Here is a 14416-nt window from a genome sequence, read left to right as displayed (position 1 = left end):
CCATATACAAATAGTATTTTATTGAATATATTCATAAATTATAAAAAAAAAAATTCATTATTATTTATATAAAAATGTATTTTAATTAAAAATGTGAAGGACACAAGACAAAAGGTCCGACACAGTTACTATAATTACAGATCAGAAATACCCATACGGCATATATGGAATCCTTTGGCTAAACATGGGAGCAAGTAAAACAAGAAGTAGAAAGAATAATGGCGAGACTATGGACCACAATTTGTTTTATGTTTTCACGGTGTTTTTCACTTTTTTGTTGTTTATTATTTGTCACTTTATGATATTGTATTGTTATTGTATACATTATGTATAATGTTATATCATTTATGATTATTAATATTTACATTGTATTATTTTTATGATATTTTCAATTTTTATTATAATTGTTCACTTTATTTATATTTTTCTATATGCATGTGTTATATATATATATATAATAGTACATTTTTTATATTTATCTCCTTATTAGCTTAGAATTTGAATTATGAATGTGGTTGCATTGAGTGGTGCTTGAACTGGGATCACTTGGTGGTTCTGACGATCCCCGGCGGTGTTCTTGCAGGCAGTCCTCTTGCAGGCTGTGCTATATGGGGAGACGTAAAAGCCACTTTGTTATATGCCTGGGTTCCTATGAACATGTGCGGATGTCTGTGACACGTATGGGTGGGAACGTTGCGTCTGGCGTCCGTGGTGTGGGGTGCGAGACTCAAGTTGCTATGAGGCGATCTGTGCACTCGCATTTCGCACTGGAGGCCGGGGGGACGTCCTTTTTCGGCCCTGCGTGTGTCATTCAGATGCGCCACTGAGCATGTTCATGATGATGTGGGTATTTACAAGCTGACCTTTGTTTACGACATGTGAGGTTGCTATGGTAATAGTGTGGTCACGTGATTGTTCTATGACCTGGAACCTTATAGATCTTAACCTTATGTGACTCATCCATGTGCGCCGCTCGTTATACCGTGATTTGATACAGATGTATGGGGTATATATATATATATACACTCACTGGCCACTTTATTAGGTACACCTGTCCAACTGTGTGTTAAGACTTAATTTCTAATCAGCCAATCACATGGCGGCAACTCAGTGCATTTAGGCATGTAGACATGGTCAAGACAATCTCCTGCAGTTCAAACCGAGCATCAGTATGGGGAAGAAAGGTGATTTGAGTGCCTTTGAACGTGGCATGATTGTTGGTGCCAGAAGGGCTGGTCTGAGTATTTCAGAAACTGCTGATCTACTGGGATTTTCACGCACAACCATCTCTAGGGTTTACAGAGAATGGTCCGAAAAAGAAAAAAAATCCAGTGAGCGGCAGTTCTGTGGCCGGAAATGCCTTGTTGATGCCAGAGGTCAGAGGAGAATGGGCAGACTGGTTCGAGCTGATAGAAAGGCAACAGTGACTCAAATTGCCACCCGTTACAACCAAGGTAGGCAGAAGAGCATCTCTGAACGCACAGTGCGTCGAACTTTGAGGCAGATGGGCTACAGCAGCAGAAGACCACACCGGGTACCACTCCTCTCAGCTAAGAACAGGAAACTGAGGCTACAATTTGCACAAGCTCATCGAAATTGGACAGTAGAAGATTGGAAAAACGTTGCCTGGTCTGATGAGTCTCGATTTCTGCTGCGACATTCGGATGGTAGGGTCAGAATTTGGCGTAAACAACATGAAAGCATGGATCCATCCTGCCTTGTATCAACGGTTCAGGCTGGTGGTGGTGGTGTCATGGTGTGGGGAATTTTTTCTTGGCACTCTTTGGGCCCCTTGGTACCAATTGAGCATCGTTGCAACGCCACAGCCTACCTGAGTATTGTTGCTGACCATGTCCATCTCTTTATGACCACAATGTACCCAACATCTGATGGCTACTTTCAGCAGGATAATGCGCCATGTCATAAAGCTCGAATCATCTCAGATTGGTTTCTTGAACATGACAATGAGTTCACTGTACTCAAATGGCCTCCTCAGTTACCAGATCTCAATCCAATAGAGCATCTTTGGGATGTGGTGGAACGGGAGATTCGCATCAGGGATGTGCAGCCGACAAATCTGCGCCAACTGTGTGATGCCATCATGTCAATATGGTCCAAAATCTCTGAGGAATGCTTCCAGCACCTTGTTGAATCTCTGCCACGAAGAATTGAGGCAGTTCTGAAGGCAAAAGGGGGTCCAACCCGTTACTAGCATGGTGTACCTAATAAAGTGGCCAGTGAGTGTATATATATATATATATATATATATATATATATATGACTGAACACATAGACTTATGCACAGCCCCCTGAGGAAGCCCAAGCGAAACACGTGTTGGGGCTGCTTGGTGTGACCGGTTACACAGATACATTCGGGTGAGACCTTTTATACTATTTAGACTGTTCAAATAGATTGTGTGTGGATGCTAGTTTAGCATATGCTATACGTATATATATGTACTAGCTGAAGAGCCCGGCACTGCCCAGGCATAGTAACTAACTGTGGTTAGTTATAGAAAATTATAATTATCCTCCATCTCATAGTCCCGTGCCCATATACCCATCATACATATCCACGATCCCATAGGCCCGTGCCCATATTCCCATCACACATCCTCCATCCCATTGTCCCATGCCCATATACCCATCATACATATTCTCCATCCCATAGTCCCATGCCCATATACCCATCATACATATTCTCCATCCCATAGTCCCATGCCCATATACCCATCATACATATTCTCCATCCCATAGTCCCATGCCCATATACCCTTCATACATATCCTCCATCCCATAGTCGGGTGCCCATATACCCATCACACATCCTTCATCCCATAGTCCCATGCCCATATACCCATCATACATATCCTCCATCCCATAGCCCCGTGCCAATATACCCATCATACATATCCGCCATCTCGTAGTCCCGTGCCCATATACCCGTCATACATATCCTCCATTCTATAGTCCAGTGCCCATATACCCATCACACATCCTCCATCCCATAGTCCCGTGCCCATATACATATCCGCCATCCCATAGTCCCGTGCCCATATACCCGTCATGCATATCTTCCATCCCATAGTCCAGTGCCCATATACCCATCACACATCCTCCATCCCATAGTCCCGTTCCCATATACCCATCATACATATCCTCCATCCCATAGTCCGGTGCCCATATACTCATCACACATCCTCCATTCCATAGTCAACCATTGTGACATCATAATGAGGGGCGGGGCTTGATACGCACACACTGCTTCCCCAGTATGCAAATAGGGGCATTGTGACATCACAATGAGGGGCGGGGCTTGATGCGCGCACACTTTTTCCCCCAGTATGTAGATAGGGGCAAAATTGTTTGGTGAATTGGAACACGCAGGGTTAAAATTTCGCCTCACAACATAGCTTAGAACGCTCTCGGGGTCCAGACGTGTGACTGTGCCAAATTTTGTGGCTGTAGCTGCTACGGTGCGGATGCCTATACCGGACATACAAACATACACACACACATACACACATACACACTTTGAGCTTTATATATTAGACTAGCTGAGTGGCCCGGCGCTGCCCGAGCATAGTAACTAACTACTGTGGTTAGTTGTAGCAAATAATAATTATCCTCCATCCCATAGTCCCGTGCCCATATACCCATCACAAATCCTCCATCCCATAGTCCCATGCCCATATACCCATCACAGATCCTCCATCCCATAGTCCTATGCCCATATACCCATCACACATCCTCCATCCCATAGTCCCATGCCCATACACCCATCATACATATTCGCCATCCCATAGTCGAGTGCCCATATACCCATCATACATATCCGCCATCCCATAGTCGAGTGCCCATATACCCATCATACATATCCGCCATCCCATAGGCCCGTGCCCATATACCCATCATACATATCCTCCATCCCATAGTCCAGTGCCCATATACCCATCACAGATCCTCCATCCCATAGTCCCATGCCCATACACCCATCATACATATTCTCCATCCCATAGTCAAGTGCCCATATACCCATCATACATATCCGCCATCCCATAGTCCAGTGCCCATATACCCATCACACATCCTCCATCCCATAGTCCCATGACCATACACCCATCATATATATTCGCCATCCCATAGTCGAGTGCCCATATACCCATCATACATATCCGCCATCCCATAGACCCGTGCCCATTTACCCATCATACATATCCTCCATCCCATAGTCCAGTGCCCATATACCCATCACACATCCTCCATCCCATAGTCCCATGCCCATACACCCATCATACATATTCGCCATCCCATAGTCGAGTGCCCATATACCCATCATACATATCCGCCATCCCATAGTCCAGTGCCCATATACCCATCACACATCCTCCATCCCATAGTCCCATGCCCATACACCCATCATACATATTCGCCATCCCATAGTCGAGTGCCCATATACCCATCATACATATCCTCCATCCCATAGTCCAGTGCCCATATACCCATCACACATCCTCCATCCCATAGTCCCATGCCCATATACCCATCATACATATTCTCCATCCCATAGTCCCATGCCCATATACCCATCATACATATTCGCCATCCCATAGTCGAGTGCCCATATACCCATCACACATCCTTCATCCCATAGTCCCGTGCCCATATACCCATCATACATCTTCCATCCCATAGTCCCGTGCCCATATACCCGTCATACATATTATCCATCCCATAGTCCCATGCCCATATACCCATCATACATATCCTCCATCTCATAGTCCCGAGCCCATATACCCATCATACATCCTCCATCCCATAGTCCCGTGCCCATATACCCGTCATACATATCCTCCATCCCATAGTCCAGTGCCCATATACCCATCACACATCCTCCATCCCATAGTCAACCATTATGACATCATAATGAGCGGCGGCGAGGCTTGCGACCTATGATGACATCAGCGTCGCCATGGCAACCGTTGTGACATCATAATGAGGGGCGGGGCTTGATACGCACACTCTGCTTCCCCAGTATGCAAATAGGGGCATTATGACATCACAATGAGGGGCGGGGCTTGACACGCACAGACTTTTTCCCCCAGTATGTAGATAGGGGCAAAATTGTTTGGTGAATTGGAATGCGCAGAGTTAAAATTTCGCCTCACAACATAGCTTAGGATGCTCTTGGGGTCCAGACGTGTGACTGTGCCAAATTTTGTGGCTGTAGCTGCGACGGTGCGGATGCCTATCCCGGACACACACACACACACACATACATACACACTTTGAGCTTTATATATTAGATATCTAAAGTGGCACAAATGACTCTATATGTTTGGCACTATTGGTATATGTAGAGATATTGTGAGGTTGTCTCCCTGATCTGTAATTATAGTAACTGTGTCGGACCTTTTGTCTTGTGTCCTTCACATTTTTAAAATAAATTTTTATATAAATAATAATGAGATTTTTTTTTTATAATTTATTAATATATTCAATAAAATACTATTTGTATATGGTGTTAGATGCTCCTTATTCTTTCTTTTTTGTTTACAAGTTTTATTGGAGTATGCCTTTAATTATTTTTATCATCTAGTTTTAACTCCTTTTTCTGGGATTTTTTTAATTGTAGGAAACAGTTGGCTGTAGGCGTTCGATCCTCCTCCTCCTCCAGAAGTGAAAGCTCATCGACAGAGCGCAGTCGCACGAGCACTCCATCCACATCTGTCAGTGTTGCACATGAGGTGTCCCACTATCGAACAGTTAGTGGTAAGCAGCAGCAGGTTGTTTTAAAAATGATGTATTTGGGTGACAGTAGACACAGCGCGGAGGTACTGGCCGACTACTTGCATGGACAAACTGAGTCATGGCTGGGCGGAATTTTGTGGCAACCATAGCCCTTTCAAAACTCACATACATACCTTGCCGGGCTCACACCTTGAACCTGGTGGTGCAGTGCTTCCTCAATAATTATCTGGAGTTAACAGGCTTGCTCCATAAGGTGCAAAGACTGTGCTTGCACGTCCGTCGCTCAAACGTCCACTCCAGTCCTATGCAGAAACTGCAGCGATTGCTCCACCTCCCCAAGCACCGACTAATTATAGACGTTGATACAAGATGGAACTCCACCATGCACATGGTTGAAAGGCTGTGAGAACAGAGGCAGGCCATAATGCATTTGTGGGAGGATACACGGGCAGGCAGTTTGAGGGCAGACATGGAATTGTCAGGTGTGCAGTGGTCAAAGCTGAAAGACCTCTGTTAAGTCCTTCAGTGTTTTGAGGAATGCACACGGCTTGTAAGTGCAGATGACGCCATCATAAGCAAGAGCATCCCACTTATGCGTCTGCTCATGCAAACTTTGACGCACATCAAGGATCAGGCGTCTGCAGCTGAGCAGCAACAGGAGGAGGATGAGGAGGGAAGCCTTGATGAGTCAGTCATTGTCTGGTCAGGGAACTGGCGTGGACGAGTTGGAGGAAGAAGAGAAAGATGAGGAGGAGGATGAGGGGGATGATTATTTTTGGGAGGAGGATGCTTCTCAGGGGGGCAAGAGAACATGTGGGCGTGCCAAGGTCAGGTACAGGGTTTGTGCGTGACTGGAGGTGTCATGATCCAGGATGGGGTTTTGCTTTGGCCCATCCTGATCAGACTGGGGGTTAATTGTTCCACCTCTCTCTGGCAGAGGGCGGCTATTTAATGCTCACTGGACCTAGGTGCGGTGTCAGCTATACTCCTGCCCTCGGCTGAGTTAGCTGACCTTGTGAGTACGTGTGCCTTGTGCCTGATATCTTGCTTGTTTGGTTTTGATCCGGTTCTGTCCCTGTTACGAGTTCTGCCTGGCCCTCTTGTACTGCGCTACCTCTCGTGTATGACTCTCTGCTTGTGACCCGACTTCTCTCTGCTCGTCCCCTTGCTACCACGTCGCCCTCTTGTGTATGACCTTTGGCTTTGTCTGACTACCCATCTGTTTGTCCCTCCTCTGCCTCGTTTGCCCGTATTGTTGTGACCTCCGTTTTGCCTGACTCTGAGTTGTTCTATGGTGTCCTGTCATATCTGAAAGCAGGCCACTAAGCCCCGCCCCCTTGCAGTCACCTGACCATAGGTCCTGTGCCAGCTTGCTAATTTCAGTGTCCGCAGGTCCTGTGCCTCTTTACTTTCCGGCGCTGACTGGACCCTGAGACTAATAGTTTGAAGCACACATTGTCACTTCTGCTGCCCTGCTCCACAGGTATCTTTTAGCACTGTTTCTGTACTCAGGACACTCGCACTGGCTCTGTGAGCAAGTGTAGAGCAGTGTCTATGACAGGAGGGATGTGGATTTGCCAGAAATTGCTCCTCCACCCACCACTGGCAGTGCAGCATTTCCACCTGTAACAATGGCCCACATGTGTGACTATGCCTTGCGGAACCTAAAATGGGACCCCCGCATTGCCAAAATTATGAGGGATGATGACTACTGGTTGGCCAGCATCCTCGATCCACGCTATAAAGGCAAATTACACAACATCATGCCACAGGAGAACCTAGAGCTAATATTGGCTAACAAACAAGCAACTCTGGTAAACAGGTGGTTTTAGGCATTCCCAGCACACAGCAGCGGAGCCTGTTCTCCCGCGAGCCATAGTGGGCAAAATGGAAGAGGTGCTCGTGGTGCACACAGCCAAACTGGCGTTGGAGACAGGGGTTTCATGACCATGTTGTGGTCTGATTTCTCAAGTCCCGCGCACACAACAGCTAATACAGAATCGATTGCAAGTGACAGGAGACAGCAGTTGTCAACTATGGTTACAAACTACTTCTCCCATATCGAGGTTCTCCCTCACAGGTCATTCCCCTTTGATTATTGGGCCTCAAAACTGGACACATGGCCTGAATTGGCACAATATGCCTTACAGGAGCTCGCTTGCCCTGCTGCTAGTGTGCTATCTGAAAGAGTCTTCAGTTCTGCTGGATCAATCCTGACAGAAAAAAGGACCCATCTGTCGACCCAAAATGTTGATGATCTAACCTTCATTAAAATGAACCATGCATGGGTTTCAAAAGATTTTGTCCCACCCTCCCCTGATAACACATAGGTTGCCAGAAAAAAAGGCTCGCTTTTGTCCTCTTCCTCTGACTTCTCCAATTCCTCCATTTGCAGCAGCTGAAAGTCCAGCCTACACATATGCCATTTTTTAAACCACCTGAAATGGGCTGCCCCCCCACCCTAGGCCCAGGGTCACCACCTGCCCCACCCGGGCAAGTGCTGTTGCCCTGAACAGGTGTGTGGCCCCACCCTTTGGAGGACGGGACTGGCGCAGGACCTCTCATAGTACAATAAAGTGTACCTGATGGTGGAGGGGCCCACTCACCATCAGACACACTGGCGTACTATGAGGGGCCCTGTGCCAGTACCGGCGCCCATGAGTGGTTCCCCCCTGCTTGCTCAGGGACACAGCACTTGCAATACTTACCTCTCCATGCTCCACGGCTGTGTAGTCTGGCCAGTTAAATCTGTCACAGGGACAGCCACTACAAATTTGGTGTACTGATCGATGATGGATAAGATGTAGCTAGGTCCTGTGCTGCTGGCCTCTACCTTGAGATTACCAATGGCTACCATTTGTAATGGACATCAACTCCCAATCAGATGCAGTGGTTCTTTATGATCACCTTTCACATTTTTCATAGTCACAGACGTGTGACATTCCTGCTACCATTTTTCAATGTCTCCTCTCATGGCAATCCAATAGAATCCCCTACGGCCTGTGGCTTGTGTTTTGCACTCCAAAGTGACCAGACAGATCATGATAGGCAGTGAGGACCATGTCTACAGCTCTCCCTGTGATCACAATTTGATGGAGACGAGTTACTGTGATGGGATTGACGCTACTGCGATACAGCAACCCTTTCTTCACTAATTTGTGTTTTAGCTGCATCCACAGTTAAAGTTATTGAGGGCCAGCATCGCCTCTGCGGATTCTCCCAGGAGGTTTTCCCGTGATTACTAATTCAAAAACATCTAAAATCACTTGACTTTACGTCTGTACTTTTATCCATCTACCTTCCTCTAGCAGAGAGTCTGGACTGGCAGACTGACACTGAAATATAAACAAAGATTTCAAAGTACTCCAACACTGTATACTGGTGTGCGTTTCGAATACATTTCACTTTTTCTCATTTTTATATTCGGGTGTAATCCATACTGAACCTGTGAGAGTTTGTGTCTTACTCTGCTAAAATATAAGGATATTTAAAATGACACAACACTGTATGTAGCTGAATGATTGTAAAACATTAACCTTTTTCAAGTTTTTATATTCTTGTGTAATCCATACTGAGCCTGTGAGAGGCTGTGTGCTACTCTTGAAATACCTTTATATATGTAGATCGCCAAATGACCCCAACACTGTATACAGCAGTACGCCTGGGATCCATTCCCCTTTTACTGCTTTTTATATTGTTGTGTAATCCATACTGGGCCTCAGAGCGTCTGTGTCTGCCTCCTGAAATAAATACAGATATTTTGAATGTTGAAACTATACTATATATACCTTGGATCTGGTGATACTGTAGCCTTTTTCAACTTTTTAGATTGTTGTCGAATCCATACTGGCCATGACAGCGTCTGTGTCTGCCTCCTCAAATATATACATAGCTTTATAATGTTGAAACTATACAATATATCCCTGTTATCTGGTGTTAAAATGAAATGCCATGCAGGGCCGGGGGTTACTCCGTACCGGGCCTTTTAGGCTCTTTTAAGGGGGAAGTGTGTCACCGTGGTGATTGGGACCCGGTCCGTGGCCCTGGGTGTCCAATAAAGAAGATGATAGTTCAGATGAGGGGGATGATGGTATGATAATTTGGAAAAGGGGGATCGTGACGCCACCCGTGGTACTTGGCTAGGGTAGCCGACGCAGCAATGCAGATCCTCTGGGCCGGTGTTAAAGCAGCCAAGATGATGAAGCTCTCCACGGGCAGAGCTGTATCCCAGGGCAGTTGAGATGGTGTTTGTGAGCCATTGAAGGTAATGGTGAGTGTAGCGTGTGAGGCAGGCGAGTTGTAAAAGCCACCAAGGACACAGTTGGGTGCAGTTTTTAAGTTTTTCCTCTAAAGTTTTGTGCGCATGATGACACGATTGGTACTGTGTCATCCGAGGGAGGGGTCCATCAAACTTCAAGGTAGATCATGAACACATGTTCAAGACTCCTCCTTGTGTATCCTTTCTATGCCGTGTCTCTGCGCTAATCTTTCCCTTCCTTCCTGCTGTGCGCCTTCGCAAACAGTGTCCCAAGCCGGCAGCCACGGATCACATCGGGCGGTGTGGGTCAGGCTCCGGGATCCTTTATTCCAACTGCTGCCTTTTGAGTATTGAATGCGTCTGCGACTGAGGCACTTAAAGCTACCTCAGCCTCCGTCTTTCTAGCTGAGCCCTGTATTTCTCCACTACCTTCAGGAGCCACCTTCCCCAACGAGGCCTGGTCCTTCCTTCTCCAGAAACGGGCTTCACAGGTGGCTTATTGCACTTCCCGTGCCCCAAGGACCCCTTCCTTTCAGTCTATGAGCTTGGACAAGATTCTTCTCTCTTCTCTGACCCTCAGCCCTCTCACAGCTATCCTGCTCTTACTCTGTCCTGTCACCGACTGACAACTCTCTTGAAAGATCCATTTACCTCAGACTAGCTCCACCCATCCACTGTCAGCTTGCTCTCTCTGATTGGATGCCCACAATCACTCCACTACCAAAGCTCCTCCCACTGTACCTACCTTCCACGCTAACCCCCATCACCCTTTCCTAGTCAGTTTGGGATGAGGCCATCCTCCTGCCGGGTACACCCAGAAAGCACTGACTAACTAGTGTGTGTTGAGTGCAGGGTTAGGAGTCCTAAGTGGTGATCCCTCCTTACCTGAGGGTGGGTTACCACACCTTTGGATGAGGTGCAGTACCTCTGTGGCGACCGTACCCTTTCTCAACTTTCGATACTGTTGTCGGATGCATACTGGGCCTGAGAGCGTCTGTGTTTGCCTCCTGAAATGTATACGGAGATTAAGTATGTTTAAACTATACTATATATACCTTATATCTAGTGATACTGTACCCTTTTGCAAATTTTTATATTATTGTCTAATCCATACTGAGCCTGTGACCATCTGTGTCTGACTCGTGAAATATATACAGAGATTTGCAATTATCCCTAAACTGTATAGAGCTGTCCACTTCTGAAACAGTACCATATATCTGCTGGTATTTTTAGTCCATTTTCACAAAAATTATTACGTATGGTGGAAGAGGCGGTGGACATGGGTGTGGGGGGGCCAGCTGGTACTGATGGTGGTGGTGGTGGTGGTGGTGCATCTGCTGGTATTGCCAAAAGCACAATAGCAGCTAATGCAGGAGGTGTTGAGCCTGCGTTATCAGCTGGCACAAGAAGGCCTTTAAGGCTCCCTTTTCTGGGAGTAGGTAAACTGCTTTTAAAGCCAGAGCATCAGGAACAGGTTTTGGCTTACATTGCCGAAACAGCCTCCAGCTCTATTGCATCCTGTTCTGACGTTATAAAAACTGCAAGCACAGAGTCGTCAGTGCAGGCTTCTGGTCAGGAACCACCCCTTTCCTTGTCACTTTCACCCACACTAAAAGTGAAGGATGCGGCAGCCCACATTTCAGATTACTCCATTGAGCTCTTTTCACAGGCCATGCCTGTGTTATCAAGTGAAATTCTAAATTCCCCAGTCCAACATGAATCGGAGATGGAGTGCACTGATGCACAGCCACTGCTAGATGATTCTGCTGGTACAATGACACACAGCATTCCCTTCCCCTCACACTCTACAGAGCCAGAATGTGACACTGATGAAATTCAGGTGCCCCTTCCTGCATACTATACCACCTTACACGGTGACACAGAGGAAGGTGCAGATGAAAGTGTCGGTTCCCTAAGCAGGTGGGGGGGTCCTACTCGTGGGCGACAGCAGTGGCACAGGGCCCCTCATAGTATGCAAAAGTGTCTCTGCCGGAGAGAGGGCCCACTCGCCGTCAGACATACCGTCATACTAGATAAATCCGATGAACATGACTGGAGGGAAAATTTAAGCAGATTTATACAATGTGGAGACAAAATCCCACACAACCTCCATGAATAGGGACAGTAAATGACCAACTGAAAGAATATAACCACAAGCAAAAGAAAATCCAGTCGTCAGGTCAAACTAGCAAAATAGGATCAATTTTATTAATGTATATTAAAAATTGTACAGACAAAGGAGCATACAGTAGGGCTGGAGATGGAACATAGCTGTTGCAACCACATGCAAGAAGCCCAGGGTCGGTCTGTCAGAGGCAGGTATGCATAATCATCATATTAATAGAAGTATAACACATCACTCCTCAAAACATGCACAATGGTAGACATTTACAGGGCACCCAAACAGGTATACATGCCAAAGAAAAGCCTAACCATAGTCACACAATGAGCTATTAGCGCAAATAGCGCACCATTGTGATTAGACTTTATACAAATAACTGATAGGGAGTGAAGCAGCCTTGCCAGACAGCACCACCCGCCCCGACGCACGTTTCGGTGTGCCTTTATCAAGGGGCATAAGTTCCAAGTTGTATACATGGTCTTTAAATAGTACATACCCCGGATATGTCCATTACAGCAGCGTGGCCCCCCAATGACGTCACGTTCGCCGGATCGCGCTCATGCGGGCAGCTGAGAGTAGGAGCCACGTGGGCCCCCACGTGACCCAGAAGCCAGCGCACCGCCAAGCTGCGAAACGGCCGCCACAACAAGACCAGAGCGCAAGCGCGCTGCAATGGAATGCAGGACGCACCATAACAAGTACTGGCAAAGTGTGGGCGATCATCAGGACACACCATATATGCACTATAAGCAGCATGGCCCACCAAGTAGCTGCATACAGTAACGGATATAAAATAGGAAACTATGGCCGCATCTTACATAGCACCATAGGGCGCAAGCGCAATACAATTAAAGCGAAAGTGCACCATAGTGAGTGCTGATAGAAAATGAACAGGTATCAAGTATGCACCATTTATAGACGGCCAGTACATAGCTACACAATATACCATTATAAGTAGATCTATCTCCAGTAAATCTAATATATAAAGCTCAAAGTATGTATATATGTATGTGTGTGTATGTCCGGGATAGGCATCCGCACCATCGCAGCTACAGCCACCAAATTTGGCACAGTCACACGTCTGGACCCCGAGAGCTTCCTAAGCTATGTTGTGAGGTGAAATTTTAACCCAGCGCGTTCCAATTCACTAAACAATTTTGCCCCTGTCTACATACTGGGGATAAAGTGTGCGCGTGTCAAGTCCCGCCCCTCATTATGATGTCATAATGCCCCTATCTACATAATGGGGAAACAGTGTTTGCGTATCAAGCCCCACCCCTAATTATGATGTCACAATTGTTGTCATGGCGACGCTGATGTCATCAAGCCCCGCCGCTCATTATGATGTCATAATGGTTGACTATGGGATGGAGGATGTGTGATGGGTATATGGGCACGGAACTATGAGATGAAGGATGTGTGATGGGTATATGGGCACTCGACTATGGGATGGAGGATATGTATGACGGGTATATGGGCATGTGCCTATGGGACGGTGGATATGTATGATGGGTATATGGGCATGGGACTATGGGATGGAGGATAATTATAATTTGTTATAACTAACCACAGTTAGCTACTATGCCCGGGCAGCGCCAGGCTCTTCAGCTAGTCTAATATATAAATATGGCCATATTATTAAGGGCATAATAACGCAAAATGATGACAATATGTGCTCCCAACACAATATTAACCTATCAACTGGTGTAGTGTTGAACAGAAGAAAATTTATCACCACATATCATAAATACAATCCCCCATCATCCAAGGCCCACCAGGCATATATAATGATATATACAGAAAACCCCCAACCAACTGTAAATGGTACAGCATCAATATACACACTAAGAAAATTACATATCATCTCACATAGGTCAAAGTAGTTCAACAATATAATCCAATTTATTAGGCAGTATATAAATATAAAAAAGTAAGTATGTATATCAAAACTGAGCCAGTAGTGTTCCAACCACAATCTAATATAATGGCCCAGAGGGGTTACAATCAATGTATACCAGTGTATACCACAAAATGTGCTTACATGTATGTATGTTAAAAGCACAAACATTACAAAACATACTAGAGGCCATGAATAGATACAGGCATAAATAACCCTGAAAAAACAGGGAATAGTAACATAAGTAGCAGACGCAGCGACGATTGCAGAATAAGCCAGGAAGTTGGTGGACACCCATGAAGATATCCGGGTACAATACATCGTAATCAATGGAATACAAAACTATAAAACAAACAAACACATATTTAAAACCAAATAAAAGTCTTGG

General features: G+C 45.9%; 1 long non-coding RNA gene across 1 annotated transcript in view; it reads left to right on the top strand.

Annotated features, from left to right (window-relative positions):
• The first annotated feature begins 2282 nt into the window (after nt 1–2282).
• Nucleotides 2283–14416, top strand: part of LOC141096671 (uncharacterized) — a 28571-nt gene continuing 16437 nt past the window's right edge. Inside the window, exons 1-2 of the long non-coding RNA XR_012233747.1 lie at nt 2283–2376; nt 5636–5772. This is a non-coding gene — a long non-coding RNA (uncharacterized lncRNA). The remainder of the gene's footprint in view (nt 2377–5635; nt 5773–14416) is intronic.

The sequence above is a fragment of the Dendrobates tinctorius genome, unplaced genomic scaffold (genome assembly GCF_039654945.1).
Source record: "Dendrobates tinctorius isolate UK_male_01 unplaced genomic scaffold, ASM3965494v1 ptg000077l, whole genome shotgun sequence".
Classification (NCBI taxonomy): Eukaryota; Metazoa; Chordata; class Amphibia; order Anura; family Dendrobatidae; genus Dendrobates; species Dendrobates tinctorius.
This window is presented reverse-complemented; position numbering and strand designations above follow the sequence as displayed.